Source organism: Pan troglodytes, chromosome 5 (genome assembly GCF_028858775.2).
Source record: "Pan troglodytes isolate AG18354 chromosome 5, NHGRI_mPanTro3-v2.0_pri, whole genome shotgun sequence".
Lineage (NCBI taxonomy): Eukaryota > Metazoa > Chordata > Mammalia > Primates > Hominidae > Pan > Pan troglodytes.
The window spans coordinates 17,213,551-17,228,051 of NC_072403.2; the positions used below are offsets into that span (position 1 = coordinate 17,213,551).

Below are 14,501 nucleotides of genomic sequence, written 5' to 3' on the forward strand. Positions count from 1 at the left end.
TGCCTTCAATCGCTTTTTCTGAAATAGGTATCCCTTGATGTCGACTATTTGATTTCAGTCAGTCGTTTCTCTCTGGCAGTGCTCCCTGCAAATGTGTCCTTTCAAGAAAACGAAACCTGCAAGTGGCTTGTAATGTACCATGACCTTATCACGTGAAGGACAAATGGCTCTTGTGCTTATTAGATAGCAGATGAACTGATGAACTGAATTCTTGGTCTGAAGCTTTGATAAGGTCAGATGTCTTTGAAAAAAAAAAAAAAACCACCACTTCCTTGGCTGCAGGGATGTAGTTCCCAAGTATCTTTTCATAATGCCTTAAGATTTGTACTTAGACTTTATTTTACATGGCTTAAGAAATGGTTTATTAATAAAATAGAATATTTTGATATTAGAAGAGAAAGCTGGGCTTTTAAGGCTGTTGGAGACATTGGTTTTCAACTAAATACATATGCTGATTGCTGCATATATTTTCAACAACAATCCTAGGGAACAAGGGTATGGGCAATTAATTAGACATAGCACTAATCAGCTAGTCAGAAAAAAAAATTAGGAAGCTATTGTCAATGCCTGTGGAGATACGGGTCTTGTCTGGGGGAGAAAAATGGCCTTTCTCCAGTTCTCCAATAAACTGTTTAAAAAATGGCCTTTCTCCAGTTCTCCAATAAACTAATTACCTTTGAATATTATATCTAAGGCTTATAATAGAAAGTTTATTTCTAAGTATTATGCCGTAAGAATAGATTGAATTTAAGTAGAGAAAAGTAAAAGAGGGCACCAAACTGACCCTCAGGCTTCACCCTACAACAGATTTAGACCATAGCAGAGTTGGGCCTCAGCTTTGCTGGCTCTGAAACTGGATGTCAGTGAGTCAAGGTAAAAACGGCATCTATAATATACTTTTATTTTGTTTCAGACAGGGCCCCACTCTGTCGCCCAGGCTGGAGTGCAGTGGCGCGATCTCGGCTTGCTGCAGCCTCAACTTCCCAGGCTCAGGCGATTCTCCCTCCTTACTCTCCCTAGTAGCTGGGACTACAGGCATGCGCCACCGAGACTGCATGACTTTTGTATTGCTTTTTAATAGAGTCGGGGTTTCGCCATGTTACCTAGGCTGGTCTCAAATTCCTGGGCTCAAGTGATCTTGTCTTGGCCTCCCAAAGTGCTGGGATTACAGGCGGGAGCCACCACTCCTGGCTGAAGTCAGTATACTTATAGAAGCATTCATTGAAATACAAGAAGAATGAAAGAACAGATATATAGAATAAGACTGAGTCAAAATTGTTGGCTTTTAATGATAATAAAGAATTTACCAGCTGGGTGTGGTGGCTCGTGCCTGTAATCCCAGCACTTTGGGAGGCCGAAGCGGGCAGATCACCTGAGGTCAGGAGTTTGAGACCAGCCTGGCCACCATGGTGAAACCCTGTTTCTACTAAAAATACAACAATTAGCCTGGCGTGATGGCAGGCACCTGTAATCCCAGCTACTTGGGAGGCTGAGGCAGGAGAATCACTTGAACCCAGGAGGCGGAGGTTGCAGTGAGCCGAGATTGGGCCACTGCACTCCAGCCTGGGCAACAAGAACGAAACTCCATCACACACACACACACACACACACACACACACACAACCAATATTTGGGGGAAAAGGGCTAAATTTATATTTATTTCAACTGGCCCAAATGGGAGAACTATATCATATCCTAGGTTTTAACCTAGTTTCAGAGGTATTTAAATCAGCTTGATATTAGGAAGAGGGATTTTACTTCTCTGTAAGACATTTCAGTAAAAATGAAAATTAAAATGGGAATTTGTGAACTTAGAGAGGTCAAGCATCTGAAATTTCTTATTACATAAAAGTGCTATTTTCCTCTCATCTTAAAACATTTAACAAAAAACCCAAACGTCTGAGGTTAACTGCAATTCAGTGAAGTTAAGCCATTCTCTACAAACAAAGTATCTGTTAAAGGTTTTGGGCTGGAAGTGAGTGATGGCAGTGCAAGGTAAACCTTCTAAGAACTTCTGCTCCTTCAGTTCTGCTCTGGACTTTGTCTGGTTAGGTGACAGGTCATTCTAGCTGCTGTGACAATAAATTTCTGACTTTCTCTGGTGTCTTAGGCTATTTAGGGAGCTGCAGAGAATTTGGGGATGAGGATTGAGAGAACTATAGCTATGCTATTTGTTTTGGTTTTCTTTTGTAGAGCGTGGAAAACCTTTATTTTACAACATTATTACCAGATTTATAGTCAATCTAGTTTATGGACTATTTCATTCACTAAACACTAATATCTAAGTTGAGATTGGCAGAGGGGATATCACAGATCTCCTTGGGTATCTGAATAAAGTATGACTTTTCTTTCCAGAAAATGCATACACAAAATTGCATACAAACTTAAATACAGGTTTCCAATTGCCCTTATGGGGCCATGCACTCAATTAAATAACTCTTTTTTCTTTCTTTCTGGTGATTTCTTTCCTTTTTAATTCATACAAAATAGATATATGTAGTTTCTGGGTTGTTTCGGTCTGTCATTATTTCCAAAGATAAATGTAGTTTGTAATAGTAAAATGGATCACTTATTAATTGGGTTGTGCCAGGTTAAATACCCAAGGGTGTTCTGCAGAATAATCTCTTTACTTCCTCTGAATTAAACCTAGAGTAAACCATTAAAAAACAAACAAACAAACAAACACTCTTGGGCGGATGCGGTGGCTCATGCCTGTAATCCCAGAACTTTGGAAGGCCAAGGCGGGTGGATCACCTGAGGTCAGGAGTTGTAGACCAGCCTGGCCAACATGGTGAAACCCTGACTCTGCTAAAAGTACAAAAATTAGCCAGGCGTGGTGGTGCGTGCCTGTAATCTCTCAGCTATTCTGGAGGCTGAGGCAGAAGAATTGCTTGAACCCAGGAGGCAGAGGTTGCAGTGAGCCGAGATCGCATCACTGCACTCCAGTCTGGGCAACAGAGTGTGACTCCTTAAAATAAACAAACAAAAAATCCACTCTCTTGTTGATAAACAAAGATAAAACACTCTCCTGATGAAAGGGGTTTGCCATAGGGCGCTTTCTCGCATTCTGTCAACTTCAATTAGCAAGCAAAGCTACAGTGTTCATTACCTTAGATTACAAAATAGTAAGTAGTGATTAACTGTAATTAAAGGGAGCTAGAATTACAGTATCACCAAATGCAGACCATGTGGTTTCTCTCCCTCCCCCCAACCTTTTTTTTTTTTTAAATGTTCCAGGGATCTCAATATATCTTCACAGAGTGATTTCTTGCCCCCGGCTTTTCCTACCATCCCAGGAATAATAGCAACACTTATCTACCTAAAATAAACAAGCAGACACTTTTATGACAGCTGGAGACCTTGAACACACTTGGCCATGGCTTATCAGCCTCCAATGACGTAGTCGTGAAGCAAAGAACCTCTTGGACCCTTAACTTTATCACTAATAGCAACATCCCCAGCAGCCTCACGTCCGCATACAGGAGCTGGCAGAACCCTAGAAAAGCAGCTGCTCTAATGCTCTCATCTGGTTCAGTGAAGTTACTTAACACAGCACTTAGAAGGGTCTGTTTCTTTCCATGCAGATACCCTCATTAGTTATTTACATTCAGTCTAGCAGGACAGACAAACCCAAAGAGACAGCTGAGGCTCCAAAGAGGGAAGTCAAAGAAAGAGAACTGCTTGAGGATTTCAGGGAAGGCTTCTAGGAGGAGGTAATGCCTTAGCTGAGTATTGGAGGAAGCAGAGGAGTTAGATGACTGGAGAAGGGAATTGGGGGTGGGAAATGGAGAATTCCAATCCCAGGTGACGGCACAGGCAAAGAGGAATCGCAGTCAAGTATCACTCTTTTTTGGCCCATTCTTCGAGTTCAGATTCCTTTATTTACTTTTTTTGAGACAGGGTCTCACTCTGTCTTCCAGGCTGGAATACAGTGGTGCTATCATAGCTCACTCCAGCCTCCAACTCCTGGGCTCAAGTGATCCTCCCGATTTAGCGTCTCAAGAGTTGGCACCATAGTTGCCACCACACCTGATTAATTTTTTTTAACCTTATTGTTTTGTAGAAATGGAGTCTCATTTTGTTGCCCAGGCTGGTCTTGAACTCCTGGCCTCAAGTGATCGTCCCACCTTGGCCTCTCAAAGTGCTGAGGTTAGAGAAATGAGCCACTGCGCCTGGCCCAGATCCCTTTGCTGATCCATTTTCCCTGCTTCAGCTGCCTTTGGCAGAACAGAAAGGTCTGCTCAGGCAGTGTGAAGCTGGCCTTGTTGCAGAAAGATCTGGTAGCCTGGCCAAGTCTGGTCTTAACAGTTAGCAGGTGCAATCTGAGCTCTTGCACTTCTTGGAAGGCAACTTTCCAGCAAGAGAAGGGCCAGTAGGTTCAGTCTAAGCATGTACAAGGGCCCAGTGTGGGCAGGGAGTAAACCTATCCAAGGAATTGAAGTAATCAAGATAAAGTCTTGGGCCTCAATGGCTTCATCTTCATAGTCCTGCATTAAGTTTACCCCATACTTCTGTGTTTGGAAGGAAAAATGCAGTCTTGACATGGCGACATCAACTACATGTGGCTGAATCTGCAGCTTCATTCATTGGGGAAGTGGTACGTCATCCATTCCAAGGTTTTGACTTCCTCTCTACCTCTGCTCCCTCCTCTCCAATCTCAGCCATTTTCTCCAGCTGTTGTTGGTAAAGAAATGATAAACACGCACATAGCTGAAGTATGACAATATTATACAGAGCTGCATTTGGGCCCCTGCTATGTAAACTAGGCTCATGTATTGAAAAACCACAGTAAGCAACAAGACACATCCCTTCTCTGAAAGCATGTTTCCGTCTAGTTCTCCTATCAAGGTATTTTCCCAAGCACTTCTTAGGTGGCCCCACCACAGAAGAGAGCTGTCATATCAAAGGACAGCCCTGTGCAGAACTCGTGTGCCAACTCAGAGGACTCTCTCCCTCTGCTCCTTTCCATGGGTGCTGAGCCTGGGGACTTGGTTTACCTTTTCTCTCGTGCTGCAGATGAGGATCTCTGTGTCTGAAGGATTACTCATTATGTGCAGAAAACAAATCAGGTCTTGTCACTCCCTCCACCTGCAAATCTGTCTTCGTCTATCACAAATGGTAGTTCCTCTTGCTTTCTAATGTTCCACAGAAGAGAGGGGCGACTCAGTACAAGATGTAGTATTCACAGTCAGTACCTGATAGATGTTATACTTTTTAAAAAATTCAAACAAAACAAAATGATCACCTTCTACTTTTAAGGTTTCTGGCTACATGCACATTTGTGCGCAGCTTGGTCTAGATTTGCTTTTTACATTTCTCTTTCATTGCAATGTTTCAAATTAAGGTAGGATGTGTGAGCAAAAGAAGGGGCAAAAGAAGAAGGAGAACGCTATCATCTGATGAATTTATTTCAAGATCAGTAACTGGGAAAATTCTCGTTTTGCACTAATAGTAGAAGGTGTGTTTCCTTTCCCCCACCTAACCTCAGATTGCTCAGTTCCTTGCCTCCCCTTCCACCTGCCTTGGTGTGCACAGACCCTGGAGGTGTGGGATGAGAATGGAGCTGCAGAGGAGTCTCCAAGGTGCAGAAAGAAAAGCCATGCCTGGGAGCCGCAGTTGGAAGCATCATTTCTTTGTTTTCGGCTTCATCCTGGTCACACTTCATTGCATTCTCCAGTGTGCAAACGGAGCGTTGTTTACCCATACAGATATTGGGTGGTTGTTGTTTTTATATGTTCTTCATAACTGTTTGCTGGATTTTCCTCTGTCTTCTTCCCAGTTTGATTAATCACTTCCCTCTTGACCCTGAAATCATCAGCCTGTCTGTGCCAAAACACCACCTCCCACAGAGATAGGGTCTGGTGAATATATCCGTCACATAGCTCTGCTTGTTTTCCAGTCTTCATGATTAACAGGGACAAGTGGCTCTGTGCTGGCATCTGAAAAAAAGACACTCCTATTGCTTAACCGTTGCCCAATTTAACTCACTTGAGGAAGTGATTTCTTGGGAATTGGCTAGGTGAAGGTTTATTGAAAGGAGTGTCCAAGATTATGATATTGGGAATTAAATAGCCAGGCAATTAACCATCTACTTTTCCTTATGTGAGTGTACTTTACCTAATAGATACATTCTTGAAAATGTGTATCCAAGTTGAGATTAAAAAAATTATAACTAACACAGAGGTGTCAGTTACTTAAGACTTTGGTTAAAATGAACAATTTGTTTGTAAATGAATAATCCCTCTCTAATTTAGTTTCTATAAAAACAAGCATTCAAAAGGGTTGAATTTGCTAAAAGCAAGGGCAACCTGAATCATGACAAGTGCCACACGGTGCCACCGATGCTGAGGTGCGAACGGCCAAGGACTGCGCCTATCTGTGTGCGTTCACCTGTGTTGCCCTCCACACAGTCTCCGCCTGTGGTCTAGCCTTCTACTCCCTTTCCGGCCGGCAGATTCCATCTTGCCAGTGGCTTGATATGACTTCATTTATTTGAGGTTGTGAGTCAATGTTATCAAGATCCGAATTACCCTGGGCATTGTTCATACAATGGAAGGCCGAAATGGACACCCATGACATGTAGGGCAACCGTGAGTAGAGCCTCACTCAATAAGAGATTGTTCCCTGGAAAATTCCTGTGTTCACCCGACAGCAAGTGATTCAGATATCAAGATTAAGGAAAACGACTGTGGGGGTGGACAGGTACTTTGACATACTCTGACCTCTTTTTATAGGATGGGTTTCTTCTTCATTAGCATTTTCCCAAGTTGAGCAAAGAAATGTTGCCTACCTGAATGTCACGTCAACATCCAAATGTGCTTTTCCTCTTTCTAATGAAAGAATTCAGCCAAAGGCTGCAATGAACATGCTACGAGATACTGTTTCCAGGCAAAATCCAAAAGTTGTTTTGAGACCAAATCCTTTTTCCACTCTCTCTCCCTCTCTATGTCAAGCCCAAGAACCAGATGAGAATTGGAGTTAGTATTTGTTAGGAGCTTTTTGGAACATACCCTCATTTGCACATATCTCAATTTCCAAGTTTTACGGAAGTAATAATAGAGTATTTTGTTATAAAGGGGTATGAGATAGGGCTAAATGACCTGGGCTGTCCCTGTGATCAGGGAGTGTCCATGTCTTATGTTCTGAAGGGTGATGTGGGCCCCACTCTTCACATTCTTCCCTGGACCAGGAAGGGGTACCCAGTCACATCTCACTCACCTGGCCCTCAGTGCAGACAGGGCTACAGCTGGTGCCACACTCTGGGCCCCTTTCACCAGGCTGTGAATGCTGTAGATCAACCTTGGTTTCTCACAAGCACCTCTAGGTCTATCCTTGCTCTCTGGGAGTATTAATGCCTTCCTTATTTCCCACTAATCAGTTATTCAATCAACTCGTTAATCCACTTCTGGGCCTGCTGGGCACAGAGCACTGTACTCTCTGTTGGGAACTGTACTCTCTGCTGTACTCACTGTACCAAGCTGAATAATACCTACTGCATCACAATAATATATGACCTCAGACCTGTTAGAATTGCTATTACCAAAAAATAAAGCATGAAAAAACCAATGATGTGTGTTGGTGAAGATGTGAATAAAAGAACCCTTACACACGGCTGGGGAAAATGTACACTAGTACAGTCCTTATGAAAAACAGTGGGGAAATTCCTCAAAAAATTAAAAATAGGACTACCATATGACCCAGCAATTCCATTCTGGTCTAGATATATACACACTTCTAGGTACAAATCTAAAGAAATGAAATCAGTGTGTCAAAGAGCTCTCTGCACCCCCATATTCATTGTAGCAGCATTGACAAGAGCCAAGTTATGGAATCAACCTAAGTGTCCAATGGATAAATGAATAAATGTAGATGAATAAAGAAAACGCAGGACATATAGATAGTAGAATACTATATATCCTCAAAAAAGGCCATCTTGGCATTTGTGACAACATGGGTGAACCTGGAGGACATTTTGCTCAGGGGAATAAACCAGACACAGAAAGACAAATACAACACGATCTCACTTACTTGTGGGCTATAAAAAAGTGGAACTCATAGAAGTAGAGAGTAGAAAGGTGGTTATGAGAGGTTAAGGTTGGGGAGAGGAGGTACAGGGATTGAGGAAATGTTAGTAAAGGGATACAAAATTTCAGTTAGGAGGAGTAAGTTCAGAGAATCTATTGTGTGTCATGGTGACTATAGTTAATAGTAAAGTATTGCATACTTGAAAATTGCTAAGAGAGTGGATTTTAAATATTTTTACCCTAAAAAAATGATATATGTCAGCTAATGCATATGTTAATTAGCTTGATTTAGCCATTGCACATTCAAAAGATCATGCTGTACATCATAAAATATACGCATTTCTTATTTGTCAATTAAAATACACACACACACACACACATATATATACAAAAATTTTTTTAAGACCTCCTGCATGTTCTCAGCTAGTGAATGGTCTAGCAAGGAGGCCGACATGCCCACAGGCAGCAAGCTCAGCACTTTGTCAAGGGTGCTAGGATAGAAACAAGCACAGAGCAAACAGAGCAGGTGTGACTGATGAGTTAATGGTTTACTTGTATTAATGCTCGTTCAGTATAAGCTGCAAGCTGGGAAATTCTTCCAAACCACTCAAATCACTCAGCATTGGACTTTTGCTTTTCTGGTGACACATCTACTCAAACTGGGGGAGGATGTTCTTGTAGTTATTGGCTTTGCTAAAGCAGCACCCACATTAAAAGAAATGAGAACCGAAGATAGGAAGCACATGTTTCAACCTCCCCGAACGGGAAGTTAGATTCTACTTTAGATAATCACTACTTTAAAGTGTTTTAATCATAAGAAATCATCTGAAGACATCATTAGATACTGATGGATCAATCTATAGTAAATTTGTGGAGATGTCATAAATTCAAAATTTCAAACAATACGCTAGATTTGGAAGTGGGAGACATCTTTCAGTTGTGCAAACAGAAACAGAGATAGATTAAGAAATCTAATTAAAACCTCCACCAATACCAATTAAAATGGAAATTACCTGGGAGAAAATGAGTCTTGATTAAGAGAAATGCCTGTGTTACAGATTTTTAAATGCAAGTTAATTATTATTATTTAGCTACTACTTAATTGGCATTTATTCTATGCTAGCCTGCATTATTGGCTCTGTGTGTGTGTGTGCATGTATGTGTGCATGCATGTGTGTGCACATGTGCACGTGTGTGCGCATGCGTGCATGTGTGTGTGCACGTGTGTGTGCGCGCACACACACATGCTGAGTCTTCTCTCCTTATCTAAAATGTAAGTTCCTTGAGGGTAGGGACTGATGGAATTCCTAGGGCCTAGAACAGGGGTTTGCAGGGAGTGGGTACACAGAGGGTGCTGCTGTTGCTGCTACTCACGCTTTTGGCCCACCTGAACCCAAATCAGTGCTTAAAATCCTGCCAAGTCAAACCTCATTAGGATTTTTTTTAACTTCAAACCCAGCTCTTTCTGGAGGTCCTGGTTCCCTGATTCTGATGCTTTTGCAGAAGGGCATCTGAGTACCAGAGGGGAACAGGATTGGTTCCACCTTCTCTCTTTACTCAGGAGAGCACAGTAGTAACATGTGCCAGGCTTCCAAGGGAAAACAGAGCCAAATAGTGGCCATTATTATAGCATAATGCATATGTGATGGGAAAGAGGGATTCAAAGGAATTTGGAAGGAACATAATGGAGTAAGAAGGATGAATAGTTCAATTAGATCCTGGCAAAGGAATATCTCTTTGGTTACAGGATCTGGAAAAAAACAAACAAACAAACAAACTAGTGATGGAAATGAAAATAGAGTCACTGCAGAGTTTCCAAGGCAGCGAAGCAAGTGTACCAGCACAGTACAAGAGGGCTCTGATGCCCAGGGGGGTGCACCTGGAAGTGACTAATTTTCATTTGTAATATGGTGCAGTGGCAAAGCACGGGGCGGAACTATCACGCTGCATAGACATCCACTGGGAAAGCCACCAGCCACTCTGAGCAATGTCTCTTGTCCTTACACTTAAAGTGGAAGCTGCTGGAAGAAAAGGGTTTCTGCCTCTACTTACACCACTGAGTACTTGATAGGTAGTGAGACTATGGTTTTGGAGAGCAAATGTAAACACAGACAAGAATGGCTACTTAAGTCAATAGTGGGAGGTTGGAAGAATGAAGCTTTTATTAGACAAAAGGTCAACATTCATGAGTGAGAAGAGAGAGGTGGCGTTTGGGGGTGGGGAAGTGGTGGAGGAAGAAATTCCAAAGCATGTTACAAATGGGGCTCAGGAATGTGTTTCAATTAGCAAAGGAAGTGAGCTAGGAGGTCTGAGTTCTGACAGGCATGGGCAGGGGATGGAAAAGAGACAGAGGCCAGCTGGTGAGAAAAGCCTCAGAGAGCAGCGCGAACTAGCCCACAGGGATGAGGCACGTTGCCCTCAGCCCTGAGATTCTCAAGGAGGCTAGGACATCTTAAAAAATTGGACTTTTGCCCATAGCAGTGTTGAACCATCTCAGCTTGGTGCTAAAGGTCTGTGGTGAGGGCACATTTCTTCCAGCATGTGGGAGCTTGAGGGGCAATTCTCTTTCTGATTCTACAGCGGATGTTGTGTAGCGTTCACCCACTCTAGGGCAATAGGGACTTTCTTTGGTGACTTCCCAGCTACGGAATGATTAGTAATAGCTAACTCGGCTGGTTCTTCTCCATTTGCCTGCCTCCCACCCACCCAGATTCATTCTCTTTCTTCCTTTGCTTTGCCTTGCCTCTTGAGAAGCTGAGCCTGAGGGCCACTTCTTTTCCACTCCCTGGCTTCTCACTGGATCCAGCCAGCGGGAGGGAGCCTCCTGCAAGAGGTCGGAGGCTGGAGGGAGAATGGGAGTCGGGTGCTTCCTCTCTGCTGCCTCCCTGCTTCTCTCCACAGCCTCAGCTTTCCCTGGGATCTCATAACACATCTTCTTCCCCTCCCGCTTCCTGTCCAGGCTAGTCAAGCTTCTCACTGTCGCCAGCCTCTGGGGACCACAGTAGCCTTGAATTGCGCTCTTTTCCCAGTTCACACCTCTGCCTCTCCTCCTTGTTCATCTGAAGCGAATTCTGTACCCTGCCAGACCCTGCCTGTAACGCTGACTGTGCTGAGTGTTGTGACGCACCAGACCCTGTCCCCAGCCCTCTCTGTGCACTGACTCACTGAGTCCTTCCAACACTTATAGATGAGGCTGGGGTTCAAAAAGGTTAAGATACTTGCTCGAGGCCACAGAGTTGAGGTTTGAACCTAGGTAATTGAGCTCTAGACCCCAAACACTTAACCACTGGTCCATTCTACCTCTCTCCTAGCTTGAGGTCACATTGCTGAGGTACAGCTAAGAATGAGAAAGTTGCAGATTCGAAGAGCTCAAAATACATGCCAAAGGTTTACACACTAAAGCTTATTTGTAGGAAAATCTCTCAGATCATATTAACTCTTATTTTGTGCACAATTCTAACAGATAAGATACTGGATTTCCCATCCCAGTGGTTCTCAGCCTTGGCTACTCAACACAGTCACCTGGGGAGTTGCAAACTGTCCTCTTGCCTAGGCCAGTGAAAACACAATTCTGGAGATGGGACCCAGGAGATTTCAGCATGCTGCCAACATTCAGAACCACTGTCCTAGCCCACAGCGGCAATTACTAGAAGGCAGGGATTACAGATGGACAGGTCGGGAGATGTAAGTAAAGAGTAGCAGCTGACAGCTACACAAAGGGAGGATAAAGAGTTAAAAAAAAAAAAGCAGGGGGAAAAAGGTTCTGATCTGGGTTCATTTAATGTCTGGGCAAACTACCCCTAGGTCTGCAGACATCTTATTATTTTTATTATTACATTATACTCATTATTCTGAGCCAGTTAAAAAATAGAAATATTGTCAATATACTTGATTGAAGTAAAGGCAATAGATACCTTTTGGAAAGTTGTCTTCACCCTAAAAGGCTACATCATTAAGGATATTCTTTAATAGGGTGAACTTGAGCTATCTGGAAGATTCACTTAAAATATGATATTTCCAGCTGATCTGCTGATGCCAGATAAATGAGGAATTGCTGCAGGACTGCAGATGTTTGTCAGAATACTCACACCTGCTGACTTTCAGCAGATGAGAAGTTCACTTGCTCCTGATTCATGCTCACAGATGACATTTTCATATTTCTTGGCCCTAATGCGGGTGCTTGGACAAACACTAGAGCTCCCCAGGCCATGGCAAAAGCAGAGGACGATGCCAACGGCGCGTTCTCCTGGAAACGGTCCGCGGCACCGGGAAAAGCGAAGGCTTCGTGTGTCTCAGCGTGGGCTGCGGTCTCCCGGTTGTTATTGTTGGTTGTTCTTTTTGGACTGGGGTTGGAATATTCCAACAATCTGTTCCTGACAGCAGACCAAACAACTTTTATTTCTTTCTTATGTTTCTCGTGGCTGGTCTTCTTGTTTACATGCTTGCCTGCGAAAGCTGATGTTGTGATGTGAGGATGGCTGGCAGGATATCAAGGGTGGCTCAGGGCTCCCCCTTGCATTAGTTGAGAAGCCGGGGCCAGGTAAGGGGAAATTCAACAATTGCCATTCCCACTGCAAACAAATAGCTCTCATTTCCTCCCGCTCCCCGCACCCCTGAAACTCCATTGCTGCTTATTCCTTCCCTCCAGTTCTTCAAGGACTCTAGCACTGTTTTGCGTTAGCTTACCTTGAAAACAAAGATTTCAGCATTAGCTCACCTTGAAAACAAAGATGTCCCAGAGAAACATCGTGGGTGGCTCCCGGGAAAGGTCTTGCAGCTACAGCCTTGTCCAGGCTCAGCTCCTGCCTGGGCAGGATTCTCATCCTTGGCCTATTGACATTTGGGGCCAGATCATTCTTCATGGTGGGGGCTGCCTTGTGCATTATAGGATGTTTTGCATCATCCCTGGTCTCTACCCTCTAGATGTCAGTTGCATGCCTTCCACCATTTTTGACAGTGAAAAATGTCTCTATTCATTGCCAGTGTCTTGTGGGGGATGCAATTACCTCCAGCTGAGAAACAACATGCCAAGGGGAAGATGTATGGAGACCTTAGCTTTCCAATTCCATCAGACACTGGGTACCCTGGGGCCAAGGAACTAAACTAACATCTCAAGGTTGTTCGCTCCACCACTTGGCTGTGAGGTGTGTGGGCTGTTGTCCTCTATCTAAAGTATTTTCATATAAGTGAAGAGTTAGACCTGTTTTGCATGGACCCTGGATTGACTGGGAACTTTCCAGCAGTCAGAACTGGCCAGCGGAAATGAGCAGCCTGAGGAGTGGCTGGCCCCCATCATGCGGAGGACTGGGTGTCTTCCATTTGCTCCTCCGGTACCATCTCCACCCTCTTCTCCCCTGCTCTGCACCCCAGAGTCTGACCTGCAGATATTCCACTGGGCGGCTCCTCTGCCCTATGGCTTCCAGTTGAGTGGAGAAGGAAGTAAAGTCTGGACATTTTCCCCTGCCTCTCCCATCCCTACAAGGCCACTGTGGCTTGGCTATGTCCCTCAACCAATGGTCTTGACTCCTGTTGGGGGCCCCACGCTTGGAGCCCTCTTCTGCCTCCTAGGCATGGTGAGGGAGGTTTCCCTGACACTAGCCCTGGCCACTGCATTGCCCTTGGTGTTTGCCAAGCCCTGGCCTCACTTGTAGCTAGTCCTGGCATCAAATCCTCTGAGTTCCTGTTACATTAGGATAATTTGAGTGTGTCCTGTATGTCTTGCTGGGATCTTTTCTAATACAAGAAGTCATGGGGATTTTATATTGAGGATACATGGACCTTCAAGGCCTCTTTGAACCCACAGATTCTACGACATGCATAAGCGTTCAATGGTTGCTCAAACACTAGCCTGAAAAGGAAAACCTTGTCCTCTTGGCTGAGAGATAATGAATATTTATTCATAACTTCCTATATTTGTATCATTGCTGTGGAAGAAAGATAGGCATGTTTAGAATGCCCAAATGCTTGTGTTGCAGATGGTATCAGTTGTTGAACCAAGAACTACCCTTTTAAGTCTTCTTTCTTGCTTACAGAACCCTGACTTCTTCCACCTTCCTCAGAGCAGCCATGTCCTTTGAGAGGCCCTGGGCTCTTCCCCAGCCCTAAAGTGTGATATCGATTTCTATCATTCTGCCTTCCAGGATTGTCGTAGACATGGGTGCATGGTACAGTTCTGGGTTCGTTGAAAAGATAATTATGCAGGAGGTTGCTGGTAAAGTTTCTTCACTCTTAGAAAGAGACACAATGAAAGGCTATTCCCTTTATTCCACCTCTGGACATTGGTGTGAGAAGATGTGATATCTGGAGCTACAGCAGTCCCCCCTTTTTTTCTTTTGTTTTTATCTTTTTAGAGACAGGGTCTCCCTGTGTTGCCCAGGCTGGTCTCAAACTCCTGCACTCAAGGGATCCTCCTGCCCTGGCTTCCCAAAGTGCTAGGATTACAGGCATGAGCCACCACACCTGGCCAACAGGGTGGCA

At 43.9% G+C, this 14,501-nt stretch overlaps 1 protein-coding gene and 1 long non-coding RNA gene across 5 annotated transcripts in view; both read right to left on the reverse strand.

Moving 5' to 3' along the window:
* The window catches only part of NEDD9 (neural precursor cell expressed, developmentally down-regulated 9), a 198,853-nt gene that overhangs the window by 83,873 nt on the left and 100,479 nt on the right, over positions 1-14,501 (reverse strand). The gene's annotated exons all lie outside the window — the stretch shown is intronic.
* LOC134810262 (uncharacterized) lies at positions 3,862-5,195 on the reverse strand. The gene is made up of 2 exons (XR_010157891.1): positions 4,998-5,195; positions 3,862-4,674 (listed from the first exon to the last, which is right to left on the reverse strand). It is a non-coding gene; the product is annotated as an uncharacterized LOC134810262 (long non-coding RNA).